This window comes from Nestor notabilis, unplaced genomic scaffold, assembly GCF_000696875.1.
Source record: "Nestor notabilis isolate BGI_N333 unplaced genomic scaffold, ASM69687v1 scaffold6081, whole genome shotgun sequence".
Taxonomy (NCBI): Eukaryota; Metazoa; Chordata; class Aves; order Psittaciformes; family Psittacidae; genus Nestor; species Nestor notabilis.
Genome location: NW_009915031.1, coordinates 225,720 through 244,374, shown reverse-complemented (window position 1 = coordinate 244,374; position 18,655 = coordinate 225,720).

Sequence of the window (18,655 nt, the reverse complement as noted above, 5' to 3'; positions counted from 1 at the left end):
TGTCTTTATCCTGTTTTTCCACCTCTGCCTTTTTATTAGGAAAGAGGACTGCTGCATCTTTAATGCACTCCTTTACTACCTTTTATGTAGAAAGATTAACAAAAAGGAGCCACACTTAATTTAAGATGACAACTTAGGTTTGCCTCTGGATCCTTTTTTGGCAGCTGTTCTCTTAGTAAATTACATTTGACAACCTGAAATAAATTCAAACCAAGATTTATGCCTGTGTTTGCTCACAGGACTGTGGTTAAAAAGCTACGAAAAGTAACAACTAATTTAAAAATGTATTTTTAGACAACCTACATGGGTTACCAATGCTAAAACTTTGCTTAAGAAAAATCAGTTTTCTGAACACGGGGAGGTAATTTTTCAGTTGATAGGGTTAGTTATAGATGTTTGTGCAAGAAGAAAGAAAACAACATTACAAAACAAGAAATGAGTCATAATGATACATTTTCAGTTGCAACTTTAACACAAAAAAAGGTTTTAAAAACACAACCAAGGACATGGCATCTTTGAAAATTTTCCCAAAGGAGAAGTCAATGTTAGCTGAGATTGCCAGAATTTACTTTAGCTATTACTATGGATGAATAATTATGCTCAATTCAGCCAGTGATATGGGTTCACAGCAGGTTAATTGGTAATAATGGATTTCATTCCAAACAGTGAGGAACGATATTTCAACACAAAAAGTGCTCTCGCTGAGAGCTGGAGATGTCCTTGCTTCCAGTGCTTCACACTCACAATAACACACAGCACACCAGGGCTCTTGATTCTCTGGAGCTGAGCTGCCCTCACTTGCTGATGGCTATTGAAAGAGGATGTAACAAGCTTAAGTAGCATCTGAGCTGTGCAACCTGGTCCTGCTTTTCTTTCTTTCTTCATTTTTTCCCCCTAAAATCTGCATTCCTTGGGACTGGGAAAAGGAGAAAAGAGTGATCTTGTTAAAGATCTATTTATGTTCATGATTTTCTCTCTGTTACATAGGTGTAAACACAGAATTAGTCATTTAAACATTTGGACAAAGAACTTTCTGGTCTTGTGCCTAGTGCATAGCACGGGAGTTCTCCATCCCTCCCTCAGTCTTGTGCACTGTACCATATAAATAATAATGAAGCAGGAATAAGTCTGTTGCTTGTGATCTGGTGGAAAACAGGATCTGAGCCTCTCAATTCAGAATCTTCCTTCACTTCAGAATCCTTCCCTAAGGCATGGGTATTGTTTGTCATGTGCAACATCTCTGGAATGAGGAATATGAGTGTGTAAGACAAGAGAAGATATGCATTACAGCCTGGATAAGCCTCCTCACCTGGGTTATACCCGAAGTCATCTCTTTTAAGTGTTGTATCAAATTCTTCCATGCTTCATCTTCTTGTAACCTGTATGATTTCCTGTCTCAGCATTCAAGCCCTTGTTTTTCTGTTGCTACCTAGATTGTAATTTTTGCATTGGAGGGTCCCTGTGACTCTATCAGAAGCTCTCCAGATAGGAGTGAGTAAACCTATTTAAAAAGAAAAAAAGAAACCTCTCTCAATTTAGTCCTTTCATTCCTTTTGTTCAAAAAGAGGAAAAAACCTCAAACCTCTGTATGCATGTTCAGAAGCAGCTAAATCTAGTTCTGTTGGATTTGTATGCAAGTCATTCCATACAAAGAGAAGTTGGAAGTACATTAATAGGACACTTCCAAGGTTGAAATATTTGCGCTGTTATATTCTCCTCTGCCCTAACTGATTTTTTTTGTAAGGTTCCCCAGAGAGGGAAATGCTATTATAGTGTTCGGACTCTTCCTCTTCACTTTTGATGAGTCAAATGCACCACACCATGCCTTGGAATCTGTTACAGCCATAGCACACGGATAGCGTGTGTACGTGAGCACTGAACTGTGCCCATAAATGTTTTTCCTCTTAGCCCTTAAACTTGAAACCAACAGGACTGTTTGAACATGCTCTGCCACAGGTGCCATAAACCCTGTGCTTCTGGCTGAGGAGCTGTAACAGGCCAGACTTGCCTACCCATTCAACCCCTCAGACTTCTCTTCCAAAGTATTCAGCATATTTTCTATAAGCAATACCTGCTGCAAAGTATGGGTGCACAAATGCACATGCCAAAATTCATTATGTTTAGACATAATAAAAGAATGTGGCAATATTTCAGTGGGGTTTTTTTTTACTGGAAAAGGTATAGATACTAGCCTCTGTTCCTGCATGCCTATGCAGTACCTGGTGCTGTGGATAATCAGCTCAGCTGGAATTTGCCTTTCCAAGTATAAACTTTAGATAGTGGGAAAACATTATCCTGTTGGACTTTCTAAGGACAGTATGGGCTTCTTCTCTGCTGAATTTTCTAGTGTTTTATATTGGTAACTGTGCTGCTTATTTTATATAAGCTTTCCATATGTTTTGTAGATCTTGTCAAAAAGTTTCCACTACTATTCCATTTCAATATTCTCTTTCTTAGTATATTTTAATTTCTTCTTGATTTAGTTCTTTGTGATCCTTCTCGTTTCTTGCTCTTTGCCATCTTCAAGCAGAAAGAGGCTTTTGTTAGCCGTCTTGAGGAAGGCTGGAGCCTGTACTAAAAAGCAGTTGTCCTAATCTTATGTTGACACAGGTAACCCTGAAATACTGGCTAGCACTTGCCTGTTCACTCCCCAAAGATCTAAGCTACTGGCTGCTTTGCCTACCATTAATTACTACACCTGCAATCTTACCTTGCACTTTAAAACCTTATGTGGTGTTTTGTCTGAAAGATTTCTCTCGGATACAAATTGCAGGTAATTATCTACATCCATCATTCTTCACTGTGTTCACTAGACATGAAATGGTTCTGCACGGGTGTCTTGACTTCTCTCTTTCGCTTCCCTTTCTGCCCATCGGTGTCTTTAAGGACTTTTATGCTTCCAAGGTCTGCAAAGGGCAGGCAGGATGATGTCTCAGGGATCCGAATACCAGCATATTAGAACATCACTGCATCCCCCAAAAAATAATAAACCATACAGCATATGGTGGATAAAATAACCTTTTGCTTCAGGCTTTATGACTCCTGGGAGCTATATTTTACCCCGAGGAAATATTTTACTGCTTTTTTTTCCTGAGTCTGCCACTAGAGTGATATATATATATAATATGCTCTCCATGCAAAAACTGAGGTGACCTATACATCATATATTCAGATTCGGGAAGCTGATTCTGATTTCACTAAGAAGATGGAACTCTCCTCCTGTCAGTGAAGTTATTCCAGTCTGTGAAGCTGGTGAAAATAACGTACTAACCCTTAAGGTTGTTCTGTGACTGCAGCAGTAGAGCATTTCCAAGTGCATTTCTTGCAATGTAAGTCACTTGGATTCAGATCCTTAACTTGACTGAAGCAGTGTCATTTTACTGAAGCTTTGAAACAATCCAAGAAATCTGCTCACATCCATAAGTAAATAAGAAGGTTATCATGTGATGCTCTGACTGAGGACTAGATCTAACACTTTTAAAAGTCCAATTAAAATCACAGAGTGCTTTGCATTTGAATAAGTTTTAAACAACACTATTTATTAAAAAAAGTAATTGAAATTTGTTTTTCAAAGAAAGTTATGAAAAGTTTCTGTTAGAGCAGCTGAATGAGTTTTACAGATGTGACAGGAATGCTCTAAAATGTAGCAAAACTCTCTTGTTAGACTACATTGAAGAACTAGAAATTGTTTACCTTAGAACAGAAACGAATAGTATATTTGTATAATCAATGACGAGCAGGCTGGAGTATGTGGATGAAATGTTCAGGTCACTTTGTCTCATAACTCCAGTGAAATGTAAGTTACACAAGAATGAATGGGAAAGATGTGAAATGGTACCTCCTGGTATCAATACAGGTTGGTGGATGAAGGGATTGAGAACAGCCCTGAGGAGAAGGACTTGGGGGTGCTGGGTGAGCAGAAGCTCCTCATGACCTGGCTTCATTGTGTGCTTGAGCCCAGAACCCCCCGCCATGTGCTGGGCTGCACCCCCAGAGCGTGAGCAGCAGCTCAGGGAGGGGATCCTGCCCCTCTGCTGTGCTCTGGGGAGACCCCCCCTACAGCCCTGATCCAGCTCTGGGGCAACAGCACAAGAGGGACATGGAGCTGTTGGACCGAGTCCAGACAAGGCCACAGAGATACAAGGTCTGCCACTGGTAGCAAGTAGAAGTTGCTGAAGTAGAACTGTAAGGGACGTAAAAAACTAACTAGGACATGGAACTGCTTTACTGGTGCAGGTGTTTTTGATGGACATTCAAGTGCATCCTGCACCATTCTAGCAAAAATCAATATTTGAGTTCTTTCAGTGTTGTTTGAAAGACTGTACAGTGACTTGTAAAGGGGCTAGTTCAGCAGACAACTTAGGACGTGTGCGAGTATGTGTGTGGTGGTGATTTAAAGCTATGAGTCCATTTCTTTAACAGCCAGTGGACTGAAAGTGATGGGGAAATTAGACTGTAAAAAAGCAAAAGGTTTGCAGTTTGTTTTCTGCAAAACACTCATTCGTCTTGATTTAGAAGTCACCAACCTTCCTAAATTCTTGTGGGGTATCTGCATCAGCCATTCACATGGAGCAGGCACTTGAGCTGGCAATGTGAGCAGAGATGTTTGTGGTATGATGCTGTTCATCAGAAAAGAGTTTTGGCTTTTTGAAACAGCCAAGTCCCCTGTGGGGCTGGTTTGGGTGGTGGCTGCGCAGGGTTATAAACCATAAGGTGAAGTGTTTGGAAAACTGCTGCTGGATCTCTCAGACCTCGGACATGATTCCAAGGAGCTTTATTTCAAGAGAGCAGATGTTCAGTAGTTTCTAAAACCAATGCCAGAGATTTTATACATACTGCAAAATAATAAATTATAACTTGCTTTGGCATAGCTGATCAAATCATTAGGCATTACTTGCATTTGTCTTCTTGGTACTAGTTAAATGCCCATCAAAAATCCCACTGTTTCCACATGAAACCAGTAGGTGCTGAACTAGTGGCAAAAATGGTTGGTTTTCAGAACCACTGACCTGTAAAAATTAATTTTAAACTATATTCTACTGCATTTTTCACATTTGAGACATGAAAATGGTGTCTAGGACATTTTCAGCATCTGGCAGTGATTTGTGGCATTAAACCTTACAGGCTTTTTCATCTGTGTAGCATTAAGCCATATGCCTTTCTTTGAAAGAATCAGGTTTAGATAAAGCAGTAATTTGTTTGGTACATATGTTGGGCAATTCTCTTGCACAGGAATCTCCCTTTTATCCCCAGGTCTTTGAACTTGATACCTCTTCCCATTAAAAAGCAAAGGAAACTTTACCCTTCTTTCAGCAATTCATCAGAAAGGTCAGCACTATGTTCCCTCCAATTTCCCAGGCTCAGCTGGGAGCTGATTAGAGCTGCCAGCTCCGACTTGTCAGTTTTGTCAGAGGCAACTTTATAAACTCTTTGTTATTCACTTTGTGTATTATAAATATATTTATCTTCTTCTGTCAGGCATTGACTGGACAGGTACTAGAGGAGCAGTGAAGCTGTAACATTAAACTCTAACAATGTCATTACTTTGTAACACACCAGAAACACATGCAGAATAATCAGGAACTTTCTTTAGGTTTTTCCTTTTATAGGTGACTATGGAGTGGTTGAAGGGAAAATGTTTGTTTCCAGCAAGTGTATGTCTGTGTAAAATCAGAACATTTGACTCTGTGTGTTATTTGGTTTCTTTGGGGCAATGTTTTTTTCTGCTCCATGGGTTTTCTGTGGCATTAAACGTCTGGGTCTGTCACATGGGAAACAGCAGAAATCTGAAAAGGGATGGGGTCAGATGGTTGGTCATAACGAGGAATGAGTACAGGCAGTTGATGATGTTTTCTTCACCAGATGCCAATACATGAAGCTATGTTTGTGTCAGAGCATGTGTACTGGTTTCGACATGGGTGTGGATTTTTGGCTAAAAGGAGAAAGGCTGTTCACCTCAAACTGCCAGCATTTGGAAGGGAACTGACTGAACTTTGAATGCCTTTTCTTGATTCAGGTCAGGGTTTTGAACTGCCTCTCTAAAGGATTTTAGGGGTTTATATATAATATTAACTGTTACAGGATAGGTGTGTGGCCAAAGTAAAAGGTCTGAATTAGTTTCAAAGTAGAATAGGAAATTTTTGAAACCTTGAGAACTTTCTCAGGACAGTGAAACCACACATTGACTTTCTCTAATTCTGATGAGCTTCAAAGTGCCACCAGTGGGATCTGGGGCAGATAAAAGGACTGAAGAGCAGAGAGTGTGGCCTGGGATGAGCACGTACAGAGGAGGTGGCAGAGGGTCATTCTTAGAAATCTTCCATCCATTAATATCCTGTTCCTGCTTCACAATCTAATGCACTATAGATGTGTCACTTGTTTCTTTTCCTTCTTAAGGGTCAGGAACAAAGAGCACCACTTCAGGATTTTCGTGAGGCTTTCTGCCAAGTTCTCCTACTTTTAGGCTTGACTGGAATATTGTTTCAAGCTGCAATAAATTGAAATCAGTGTTGATATATAGTACTTCCTCAGAGGCATTATTGTATTCTGCTTTCATAGTGGAAGATGTGTTTTCTAGTTATGCTTAGTATCACAAGCAACATAAATTTAATGGTTTTGACAAATTCCTCCTGGACTTTTTCATCACCAAAACTGATGTTTACAAGTTTGAACATGCTGTTCTGTATAAGACAGTCTGTTAGAAGGAGTGGGGATCGAGATGAAGAAAGGCAAACAGAAGATTTCTTCCAGGTCATGTCTGAGTGAAAGTGTTAATGTATACATGCTTGTAGAAGACTTTAGTTTCTAGTTATAATCAATACTTGACATATTTTTGCCATGATTAAATTAAAGCAGGGAAGGTGAGATTTCCCTTAGGAGAAAACAAGTGGCAAAGAGCTCATTGGTGATCTGCATCTAATCCAAATAAGTGCTACAATTACCTCTACTCTCATCCATTTACTTGTTCCTGCTTCCTCCTGCTGGCCTGGTGCCTAATAACTTTTTGGCTTACCACCCACATCAGGAAGAGAAACAGTTCATACATGTGGACTTGCTGTCTTCAATACTCTACAGGATTCCTTATCAGCAAGGTAAAATAAAACAAGTTAATGTTATCAGCATTATAGAATCATAGAACACCAGACTGGTTTGTGTTGGAAGGGACCTTAAAGCTCATCCAGTTCCAAACCCCTGCCACGGGCAGGGACACCTTCCACTAGAGCAGGTTGCTCCAAGCCCCTGTGTCCAACCTGGCCTTGAACACTGCCAGGGATGGGGCAGCCACAGCTTCTCTGGGCACCCTGTGCCAGCGCCTCAGCACCCTCACAGGGAAGAGCTTCTGCCTCAGAGCTCATCTCAGTCTCCCCTCTGGCAGGTTAAAGTCATTATAGCTCTATTTCTTTTGCATAATATTTTGCAAGCAAATCTACAGACCCTAACCATCCTTAAGTCTCTGTACTGGAATCCACATGGTGCTAGGTCATGCAGTAAGCATGTTTTACATACCAGAGGACAGCTAGATACTGGGTTTCAACCAGCACAGCTGTGGGAAGCTTTTGGCTTCTGTAAGAATATTTTTTATTCTTAGAGGCTGGATAGGCAGCTGGTGCTTTCTTTGCCTTGTTTCCACTAGTATTTTTGCTAAGGACTGGGATTCACCCTCTTGTGCGTGCTCCTTGGGGGATGTGGATCTTCACTACACCCCTGGGCTTTGCAGTTAGGTGTCAGCCCGAGTCGCTTTCCCTGCAGGTTTTTGAAGGATTAACCATTGGAAATAAATTATTCTGTCACACCTCACAATTTGGTTTTGATTTCTCTTAGACCATGGAAATAATTAAACTGTTTTGAATTTGGAAGATTAGTATACTAAATAAGTTGTCTGTTTTTTCATTTCAAAATCAACCTTTCTTTGTGCACTATGAAATACCTTTACAAATGCCTGACAAGTGAAGCTGCTTAACTGGTAGTTCCTGTAAAAAGTAGAAGACATAAAAATGTTGTGATTTCTGCTCCATTTCTGAGAGAGCTGGTAACAGACTAAAACATTATATTCATGTGCAAAGCTGCAAATTATGGTGGCATTAAATGAAAATTAATAAATCAATCTTTATGACGTTAAGTCAGAGGCAGACTAATGTCATGCTGACTGTGAGCCCAGATGTTTACACAAAAGGAACCAACCTTTCTATTTGTATATATTTTAAGGAATTACTGTTTCGTACTTCAGTCTCCACCTCGAGGGTGGTACATTTGGCTCTTTCAGGCAAACATGTTTATGACACATCTCAAACCGATGTTGATTCAGAGTAGAAGAGAGAAAAACTGGGAACAGTTCAGTTGCAAAAATAAGCAATAGTTCAGGTGTTCAACTACCGATGTGGAAAATTGCTCTGACAGTTCTGATGTTGTTCTATCTTTTACTAGGACTTAAGCTATCATTTACTGCAAATCCATCAGCTGATGCCTTGTTTCCCAGCACCTGCCAGCCTGTTGTGTGCTGCTTGGGTCTGTGCTGGCTGATGTTCCGTGTGGTAGCTGTATGCACATCCCAAAAGAACATGCTGCAAACTGGACCAAAGAACTTCTGTAAAGATTTACACAGCCTATTTAGCATGCAGGAGTTATTCTGTTTTCATACTGGTACAACTTACACTGAAGCAAACTGCAAATAAAACAGGGGCAGATATATCAAGCTTACTTTCACTTTTATACATTCAGTTATGAGCGTCTAATTCTTCATGAAGAAAAATGCACACTCCTTAGCCTCTGATTAATATGAATGCAGATTCTATTTCCATTTTCTAGATGTAAAGTTTTGGTGATAATGGGCAACTTGATGTGATTAAGAAGAATTTGCTAACTTGAATACTTGAATCTGGAATCCCTTGTTCAGATTTGGTCTGTTGTAATGTAAATTACACACTAAATGACTATATGCAACCCTGTTGACTACTAAGGTTTTACTCCATTATTATATTATAGGATTTTCATCTGGGAAAGCTATGAGGTATCAGAGTTCTTGACTGTTCTTAATTGATAGAATGGTTTTCTGTATTTAATCTAGCAGACTAATGAGCTTGTCAGTATTAAGGTGGACTGGATTGTCATACAGGAGGAACTGGGTGACCTTGTGGACTGGAGTAGCTGCAAGAAATTTAATAGCACAAGTGCAAAGATGTACAGTCAAGGACTAACAACATGAATCTTTGCGATGAGATGGAGGGTCATCATTCAGATACGACAAAGGAGAAGAGAGATCTGGTTATTGTCATGGGTTATAGGATGTCTGTGAACTGCCAATCTGAAATGCAGTGCTGTTCTAGGACTGATTCAGTAAGGTAGTTTTGTGCAGAGATAGAAAAATGGCAGAACCATTGTACAACATAGTGGAGAGACTTCATTTAGAACATTACATACTGCTGCTGTCCCACTTATTAAAAATAATAATAGTTAAACTTGAACATATGTTTGAGAGAAGGCCACTGTGGTAATTAAAGCAGGGAGAAACCCATCACATAGAAACTAAAGCAGCTGCCCTTTATCCCTCAGTTCCTGTTGTTACTTTTTTAAACGTACATTAAAAAGAAAATACACAGCATCCTAAAATGCATTTGGAAGTGGCCACTGGGGATCATTTAAAAACATTAATTGCTTCAGAACAGTCACTTTGGAAAAACTCGTTATTGGTAGTAGCAGAAAAGATGACAAACTAATTGTCCACTCCTGCAGCAATGGTACAGCTGAAATTGAGAAAGAGATTTATGTGGCTCACAACACGTGTGGTTCTACTACCAGTAGCACCTTCTTTCTCATTTATATTATTTTCCTACAATCTTTCATAACTCTTAAGTTGAAGGAAAGGCACAAATTTAACCACAGAACTTCTCTTGTGCCCTGCTCCTATGGCTGGATTTGACATGGCAAAGAGTGGTGATGGGAGGGGAAATGAACAGAAAAATACAGTTTGGCAGAAAGTAGAAAATTTCTCTCATGTGAGAACTTGTTTATTCAGGAACATCATAAAGCCCATAATGTTTTTGAGCTCACTCACAGTGCCAGAAATGGCAGCACGAGGAGAAACGTGTCCAGGAACAAACATCAGATGGGAAGTTGTGTGATGTCATAGAATCATTATGTCACTCAATGCCAATTGATTTCCAGGGCTGATTGCAAGCAATCATTAATCACTTTGTATTGAACAGCACGCCAGCACCATCACATCTGGGGCAAGAACAAGTGGTACCTATTTAGCCAGCATCCTGCTCTCAGCAATTTCACACTTTGTCTTGCAAACTAAACCAAACTGCTAGAGATGCAGCAAGATTGTGATTTTTCCCCTCTCTGTGTCTCTTATTTTTCATGTGAGTTTAGATCATTGAAAACCTGACTTGTAAGTTTAGTGTTCCCTGCTCATACTGACAACAGTGTGCCACTGAACAACTGGGCATGTCCTAGGTGGAATTAATAGAGCTCCTGTAAGAGTATTTAGTGTATTTCTCGATATTGTTAAGCTACTGAAAAGCGAGGTAATACGAGGAGTGCTCCTTTTTACACACCTCTGCTGGAAAAAGTTGTTGCAAGTGAGGTGTGTACTCAGATTCTGGTATTAGAATAGTTTCACTGAGCCCAGGGGTTCATTTACTATAGGTAGCTATTATTAAGCAAGAACATTAGGATATATATTATCAAAGCCAAAATGTTTTGGGAAATGGGAGCTAACTGACATGATGACATATCAACTATAGAAGCTGCCCTATGGTGTTAATACGATACATTTATTCTATCCTTCCTTTCTAGTTTAGAAACAGACATATTAAACCTGATACAATGATCCTGGTGAATCCCAGGACATTTTATAATAATGGAAAAGTTCCTTTTGCCTTTTTCCATGTGCCTGACAATCACTAAAAGTTACTTAGACAGGTTCCATCAAATTGGAATATTTTTAAATATAAATGCTGCTCAATAGCTGGGTCTTGGACAGTCAACGCGATTGGTAGTGAAATGTTGCACTCCTATGAGATTATGAAATACTTTGGCCTTCTTTAATCATTCTTCTCTAAGGATTGTAGTCATTCCTTTGAAATCCCTGCTTCATCTCCGCAGGTTCTGTTATTTATTTTGTCAGCAACTTCAGTCGTGATGGTTTGCTGTCAATCAGCCAGTGTCAAAAGAGAAGTGAATTTCATCAGATATTCTGTTGGTGCTGTCCTGCAGCTGAGGAGGAATTTATCTGCAGACTTTGGCGTTATAGATGAGCCAGAACTCAGTAATGAACTGGATCACCTGTTGTACACACATCACCTCAAGAAAGTCATTATGTAAGAAAGCGTAGCTAAAGATGTCTTTTTAGAGTATCCTAAACAATAGTTATTGATAAAACATAAATTACAGGTATTACATGCTTCATTTTTTATGGTGCATAACTAGATAACTCTCCAAAGAACTTCCAATCGCATGTATTTTCATTAATTAACATTAAATGTCATTAGCAGTCAGCTCTGCCTGATCAAAGACTGATAAGTTGTAGCAAGGTTCTGAGAAATAATGTCCCATTTACTAATTATGTTATTGATTTTATGGTTAAAGAATCCCAATTACATGTGATAGAAACTGGACCTGGCTGAGCCTGCTGGGGCTACTTTGAACACGAGTAGTCCCTGGCAGTTCTGAGCATCTTGCCTGCATAAATCACTTGTGGGCCTGCTTGTGCATCTGTTTTCAAAGGTGACGCTTTAATGGACTTTGAAATCTGCAAAAGTGTGTTCTGTGTGGCTCCACATGAAAGAGGAAAGAGATTTGGGATTTTTTTACTCCTGATTTTAATCATTCTGAAAAGATTTTAGATCTGTAGGCGGATACTTTTGAAGAGGGGCAGTACTGTGGCATGCTTGGTTTTAATTAGTAGGCCAACCTAATACAGAATTTCCCATAGCTCCCTACGACTTCCTTTTTTTTAAAATGAGTTTTTAGTACTTTCTTCAAAGTTAATGATAGAGTCAGACTTTCAGAATTTTAATTTCGTGTGAAGGGAAATAACTAAAAAACCCCAACAAGTCACGAGGTGAATATTTGATTAGAACAAATGTGGATCTGAGAGATGGCAACAGCCTCAGATGTGTTTTATGTAAGTTTGGTGCTTTCATAGAAAAATGAAAAGGAATTTAGATCAATGACATAATTATGAAACGTTACTCTTACCCTTGATTGCTTATACTTAAGAACACGAAAGGCCTAGTTTTTAAAGTCTGTGTCTGTGTATGTAATTAGCCTATTCAGTTGCATGAAATTCCAATTTCCCCTCAATTCATGGTAATGGGGTGATACTCTACTAGTAAATATTTTGTTTCAATTGCAAAGTGTGAACATCTTTTAGAGCTGAACTGATACCCAGATTTCCAACTGGCCTTTTTGTGCCTGTTTGTGCCTGTTTTCATTGAGATGTTACAAGGTCTAAAGGGGATGTTTTGACCGAATCCTTCTGAGGAGGAACTTTAAAACAGATAAAATACTCTGTCAGAGTCAGTATTGAAATAAGAAAGATAAGTTGTAGCATGAAGCATGAAAAAATGAAAATTGTTTACTATAATTTTCAGAAATCAACTTCCAGTGTTCAGATTTCCAGTGTTATTCTAAGAGCTTCTGACTGCTCTGGGTTCTGGTTCCCACCTACTCATTCCTACTCCCACCTGATGTTTGACTTGTAGTTAGCAAATCAAGAACTGAAACAGTCTGAAGGGTGAATGACTGCGCTGGTGGGTGGGCTCCAGGTTTAAACAAATGGACAAGCAAAACACCTCATATCCCAGACTTCCCTTGTTATCTGTTGTCTACTTTGGCAGAGGATGAGGGTCTTTTGGTCCTTAGGAGATGAGACGGGACAGCATAAGTTATAAAAACAGCTGAAATGCAGTTAACCATTGTGCTGTGCGTTTACCTGTGCTTTTCTTCTATGAATGACAGTCAGAAGTGGGATGTTGGGACAAAGTTCTTGTTCCAGTTTACCAGGGTAAGGCTGAGGCAAAGACAGCTCAAAAGGGTACACATGGCCTTTGGCTGACAAGTGTGCTTGGTACACAATATGCTTTATTTTGATCCACTTGTTTCTTTAGCACTCTCATCACTGTAACCCCTGAGAGCTAAACTCTTGGTTCCTGCTCTTGCGCTGGGTTGCAAGACTAGCTTTCTCTTTCTCCTTCGTATCAAAGACTTTTTGAAACAAGTAGTGAAGTAAGAATGCCTTAAGATAGAACAAGGTAAATAATTTCCAAGGTGCAAAAAGTCTGGACAAACTGCTTTGTCTTGCAACCCACTCTCCTAGAGGGATTCAGACCAGGGCAGCAATCACGGGCCTGGAAGCACAGGGAAGAACAGAGAGAAAAACATACTTGTCTTATGGAAAAAACCTTAATTAATACATCTAAAACGGTGGAAGTTAAGCCCTAAAAGTACACACACTCTCCCCCCCCCTTTTACAACTTGTGTTAACCTTTTTTTCTTAAAGTAGTTAAATAAGTTTTCAGTGCCAAATTTAGGAGGAGAAGGAAGAGGAAGCCAAGGTAGTTGCATGCACCAGTTATTCAGATCTGGGTTTGTCCACAGTGATTTTTCTGGCTACTGTTTTTCTGCCAGAAAGAAAACACAGGCTCTAACCTGAGCAGCCCCAATACCATCTGTGTCTGATGACTGAGTTGGTAGATCCAAATCCTCTCCAGATACAAATTGGCACAGTGAACTCAGTGGACTTCAGCCATCTATGCCAGCAGAGACTGTAGAGGCCTTACATCTTCTTTGCCTTCATTCCACCTGGGATACTGCCCTGCAGCCTCTCAGTTCTATTTGGTGTATTTATGAATGTTCTTCTCTCAAGTTCATGACAGATATTTTGCCCAGTGCCCTGTTACTGTAAGCCAGGTGCTTTTATCCTTAATGAACAACTTCCTGGAAAAAAGAAGAAGAAATAAACAATAGATAAAGTAGGTCTTGGAGACAGCAGAGTCAAGAGCTTTGCATCATGATGTAAAATTAAATAAGGCTGAGGTCATGTTCTCATTTATCTCTCCACATATTGCTCTAAGCGTGCCTATGATGGTTCCTGGAAAGGTGGGGGTATTTTGGGAAACTCTGCTGGGAATTTTGGCCACAGTCTCCTTTCTGCTCTGCACAGAGAAGACAACAGGCTTTTGCAGATGCAAATTGTCCATGTCAACCTCTTGAGGCCCATTTTAGTGAAGGTGAAGCTGGGTGCTGGTCTGTAGCTGGATGAGACCATTCATGGTGCCTCTCTTTGGTTCTATAGCTTGAGGGTGGGTGATCAAGAGACCTAAAGAAGGGCAGATCTGTTCAGCCTATTATTATGCTTAAACCTAAGAGCTTGTAGCCATTTGTAGGCACCTGAGAAACCAGCCTGGTTCTCAGACAGAGATTTGTGTGTGCTCTCAAAACCAGATAAATTATGTGGCCTCCTAATTTCAGGCTTTTAGCTTTGACATGATTGAACCAAATACCATTCCTTCAGTACTGATACTGTTCCAGATACGCCCTGTAAGAAGCACAGGAAAGCACAAAGAATTACTGCAGCTTCTGAGGAAACCTCTCATATTTCAAGTGAAATTGGCAGTTTTTAAGTGGCCACTCTAATTCTTAAGCCATTAAAAATCTAAAAATTGATTTACCATTTCTCTTATGTTTAGCATACATTCATAGAAAATGTTATATTCCGTATGGGCCACTCAATGACTTTAATAGCTATGAAGCTAAAAAAATTTTAGATTAAGATTTCAAGAGGCTGAAGGGGAAATTGAGTGCAGGAAGAGAACATCTGAGTGCTGCTGTAACAGACAATGCTAGGGAGGGTAAAGCACTGGGAAACCTGGAGGAGAACAGATGAAGATAGATGCTATTGGACCAGTGGGGTTAGTAAAGCTGTAGAAGCAGAGGAAGCAAGCAGTATTTCCTTACTCTCTTATGAAGAAACTGAAGATAAAAAGCTTTATCCTGCCTGCAGCATTGTTTGAAAACACGTGTTTAGTCTCAGTGTTCATTTTATCCCAGTGTTGGGTTTCATTTTGTTTGGATTACTACCTTGAAAGTTCAAGGCATTCACCAACTTTCAAGCCAAATTGGACAAAGTGAATGTGGATTCTCAGTGCAGCTCCAGGCTTGCAAATCAGCCTCTCCCATAAATACTGCACTGTTTCTGGAAGAGACAGGTCTTTAAATGAAATATGAGATGTAGCACTGGGATGTGATAGTGCTGCTGTAGATCAACAGCCATCAATCTGTGTTACTTAATTTGTCCCTGGCTCAGCTGTTCACTGTACTTGGGACTTTTTTGCTGTTTGTTTCATTTTATTTTCCTCTGAGATAAATGAAGACGAAAAGAAGGGGCCTGTTCTTGACAAATAGGAGTCATCTTTAAAAATACAATCTTCAAGGACAGTCCACATTTTCAAATAGCACTTTTTTACCTGACGTTCACAGAATCATATTTAATTTATTTCACTGCAGGTATATTGAAATATTTATATTTCATTGCTTGTTACTCCCAGTTTCAGAACAACTTCACGTGCGCTATCTAAATGTTCTACAAAGAAATCCTATTGGAATTTGATTGGGATTTCTTAACTAAATACATAAACACATTATTCCTTATGTAGGCATCCTGTAATGCTTATTTATCCTGGGTGTTTTAGGGATACACGGTCTTTGTTGCTCCAAGTGTCTAAGGAAGCATATGTTGTAATTGTTTGTCATCTTGAACATGGATTAGGTGGGTGGCTATATGTAAGCAAGCTAACTTGAGTTCTCAGAAGATGAGCTTTTTGATGTGTGTCAGCTTACTTTCTCTACTGAAGTAATGTCTGTGAAGGAGTAGCTGAAAGATGCGTAGGATAGTGAATATAAATATATTGTTAAATCAGTAGAGAATGTGGCTCCCCACACAGTTTCAGCAGCTTTAAAGCTCCACTATGCCAGAAAACTGGGATCAGTGCAGGGGATACTGCAGCACTTTGGCTGCCTTCCTCTGCCATCCCCTTATGGCTATGGCTGGATGGTGAGATCAGGTTAAGCAGGCAAATGCATGCAGTGGCTCTTTCTGACTTTCCTTGTTTCCCATGTTTTAAGTGAGATGGTTCAGAGATGATTGCCTCAGGAGGATTTCTAAGCTTGCAGGAGGTTGTCTTCTGTTGAAATTCTGCAGGGTACCAGGATTTTGCCTTCAAAGTCTGCCAACACCAACTTGCTTTTGGCAGAATGTGCTGGTGGAACATCAGCCATCTCCCTGTCCTGATGGGCTTAGGCACTACAAGGAACACTAATGTTTCAGTGGACTTGAGTTTGGATTCATAACTCACTGGGCCACATGTTCAGAGGGCTGGCTTCCAGCTTTACACTGGTAGTTGAGTACAAGTAACAAAATCATGGGCAGAAAATCACAGATAATATTTTTCCATGCTGACCTTTCTGAAAAGGAGCCAGCAATTATCTGTACTTGGGCACTGTTTCAGCAATGTTTTTAGGTGTTGTTAATGTCATATTTTCATTATATTTCTACTGGACTATTGACTAACTCTTCAATTATCTAAGAGAAAGCAATGTGGTATTGTAGTGAGTTATAGCTTGTTGAAATAGTGTTTGTGCTTTGCACAAGGGTGCAGGGATATTGGGTTTGTGTAAGTGCTGATAAAATAGGGGTGGCTGCATCTCCTTGTTGATCTCATAGAGTGGATGGATAATGCCACACGTGTTCAGACATTGTTACTTCGGTATCTAATCACTTTTCAGATTGTACTATGCTTATTCCTAAAGCACCTGGCAGGTTGGTCAGTCCTCTTCCCCTGATTCCTGTGGAACATACGGACACTTTTGAACTTTAATTCCACCTGCTGCTTCAGAGCCTGGTGCTGTATCGTGGCTGGGTGCCTCTGAGGGCTCAGAGCAGCCTACAGGAAATACTGCATGTAGAACTTGGGTGGACTTTGAGCTATCTCAGTCCCACCCACTTTGCTAACCCAGTGTCAGGCCTTAAGTCTGTGACAGTACAGTTTAAACCCAGGTTCTCTGGATCCCAACCACGTACACCATACGTATGTGTCTTGATAAACATATTTCATTAACCAGAACCAATCTGATTGCCTGGATTACTTGTCTAGTGGCACATCTCTGTGATATTTTTTCCCAGCTTTCATCTGAGAGCACTGAAGGAACAATCAAGAACTTCAAAAATAACATTTAATAGACTGAGAAGAGCTTACTTTGTTATTTATTCTTGCTTTGCTTTAGCCAAGCTTCCAGTGACTCCAGTGAAAGTCAGCTTATAAGAGTGCTCAGCACTGAAGCACATCTTCAGACTTCGTAAGATATCCATGGAAGTGTAAAAACATTCACTGTAGCAATTGCAGCTCACACTGACACGTTTTAGAGCTTAGAGATTTAGAGCAATTTAAGAGATTTGGACTCTTGGTTCCTGTTAAAGTCAGCCCTCCACCTAGTTATTGGAAAACTGAGCAGCTGTGGTTCAAGGAGTGCAAGAGATACAGAAAATAGGTGGACTATAGCAGTTAGGACCTTGGTTTATCCAGTCTTTATCAGAAAGCCTCTAAAATTACATCTTTGAAAATGGAATTAGTTCCTTTGTAGTGAACAGCACTTGCTTCGCTGGATGATATAGCAGAGGGGGCTCTGCTAAGACTAAGCAAACAGGACTCTGGATGTAGCTCTTTTCCTTGGTGACTTCTCCATAAACTGTGAAAATGTCTAAATTTTGCTTTTATTCTTTTATTTTCCAAATCATGTTAATTACAGAAAGTATCACAGAATAGTTTAATCTGTTTCATTCAAAACATTCACTGTAGCTTCAGCCATGATCTTTGGTTAACCCCCGTTAACTTCATTAGAGAGCATACAGTACTTCTATCCTGAGAAGTTCTGGTTCCTGCTTAGGTTTGTTGGCATTACTCTTATGGCTAGGATGGCAAAGTTGTAACAAGCTTGTCTCCATTGTTTGAACTCAAGTGCAAGGTAAGAAAGCTCCTAGTTTTGTACATCTTGTTGGCATTTTCCCAGCTTGTGCTGCTGGGATTGGCCTCTTCAACTGTACAAACTGGTCCTGTGCCATGAGCTGTCCCAGAATACTGCAGAGGAACCTCCTGAAGGTCAGAAGCAGTTGAGCTGTCCTGGTCAGCTCTGTTTCTCCCCTTAGCTGTGTCACCTCCAGGTGACAAGAAACTTATGTCTAGAAATGATACCAGGAACGTTTGTGAATAGCAGTGACTTCTGTATGTACTCAAGTATTTCCAGCTGTTGAAGTGCCTTCTTGACATCACAGGCAGAGATGCACACAGACCTTAAAGAGAGCAGTGCTTGAGAGAACATGGAAAAGCTGAATATGTGACTGACAGCATGGGGTTTTTTAGCACAAATTACAGACCAGCTGTTTTGCCCTGCATGGAAGGGATAATAATTTGCCCTCAGTACAATGACTTCTAGAGGTTTAAATAGATCCTGTTAACTGAAATATCATCTTTTGTTAACAGAGGCAGCTTTTTGTCTACTGTCTTAATTGTGCACGATGTCAGGAGAGAGAACCCAGCAACGCAGTGCGTAGTCTGGTGTTTCTGCTACTTCTATCACTTGAATTTCTCTGTGCCCT